The sequence below is a fragment of the Scylla paramamosain genome, chromosome 11 (genome assembly GCF_035594125.1).
Source record: "Scylla paramamosain isolate STU-SP2022 chromosome 11, ASM3559412v1, whole genome shotgun sequence".
Classification (NCBI taxonomy): Eukaryota; Metazoa; Arthropoda; class Malacostraca; order Decapoda; family Portunidae; genus Scylla; species Scylla paramamosain.
This window is the reverse complement of record NC_087161.1, coordinates 18,244,588-18,246,022: the sequence shown is the minus strand read 5'-3', so window position 1 is coordinate 18,246,022 and position 1,435 is coordinate 18,244,588.

Here is a 1,435-nt window from a genome sequence, read left to right as displayed (position 1 = left end):
GAGTTGTGGTTGACAAACAGCTAGCATGGACAAACCATATCCAAAACATAAGGAATATGATAAAGAAAGGGTGCGGCATACTTTACCTCACCAGATATCACTTCAACACCAGTGCTCTAAAACTATCCTATATTACTCATTAAGATACTCGTAACCGCTCCTCTTCTACTGCCGCACGGAGAAGCCTGTAAGACTAATTTACATTGTGTAGCACTTACACAAAAGAAGGTAAATATGCTTACATTAGTGAGTTTAAGACTCTTATATACTTTTCACATTATAAGACAGCAATATTTACAATAGTGCTACTTTTGTTTTTAAGTCAATTCACAATTAAAACAAAACAGGATTATGCAATTTCAATACAAGTGAAAGAAAGTTTATGTGACCCAAATTCCTTAACGATACTAATTTACAGGTCAAGTCAATCACAAACATTTATCAGATATGACGGTGTAAGAGTGTGGAATCAACTCCCCCAATGAAATACGTAATAAGCCATCTATATCTAGCTTCAAGAATTCTTTAAAACTCCATCTTCTTCAAAAGTATTGAAATTATATACTAATTAAAATGTACTAGCTATGGATGCATGTGCCATGCATATTTTAGGTATGTAGTATGAAATATTTATTATTGGTTAAATATGGGAGATAATTATGCATATTTTTTTATTTGTAGCAATGTACTACAACTATAATTGATTTAGTTGTCGAGATTTTAAGTTAACTGTATTCACTGATTTTAATATTTTGTTTAAATTAATTATATACATTTTTTTTTTTACCTTTTAACCTTAATATATGTGTATTAATCTCTCTTGATTGTGAAGTTATAGGTACCTTGAAGAGAGTTTCACTCTCATATGGCTCAGGCAATTCTCTTATTTTAAGTTGCACTATTAATTTATTACTTAAATATTTTGATAAATAAATAAATTAATTAATAAATTAATAAATAAACAATACTACTACTACTACTACTACTACTACTACTAGTTATTACTACTACTGCTGTTACTACTACTTATACTACTACTACTACTACTACTACTACTACTACTACTACTACTACTACTACTACTGCTACTGCTACAGTTACTACTACTACTACTACTACTACTACTACTGCTATTACTACTAGTTACTACTACTACTACTACTACTGCTACTACTACTAGTACTACTGCTACTACTACTACTACATTTCATTATTGTTGTTGTTGCCGTCGTTCTTTTCTTCTTCTTCTTCTTCTTCTCATTATTATTATTATTATTATTATTATTATTATTATTAATATTATTATTATTGTTATTATTATTATTATTATTGTTATTGTTATTACTACTACTACTACTACTACTACTACTACTACTACTACTACTACTACTGCTACTACTACTACTACTACTATTACTACTACTGTTACTACTGC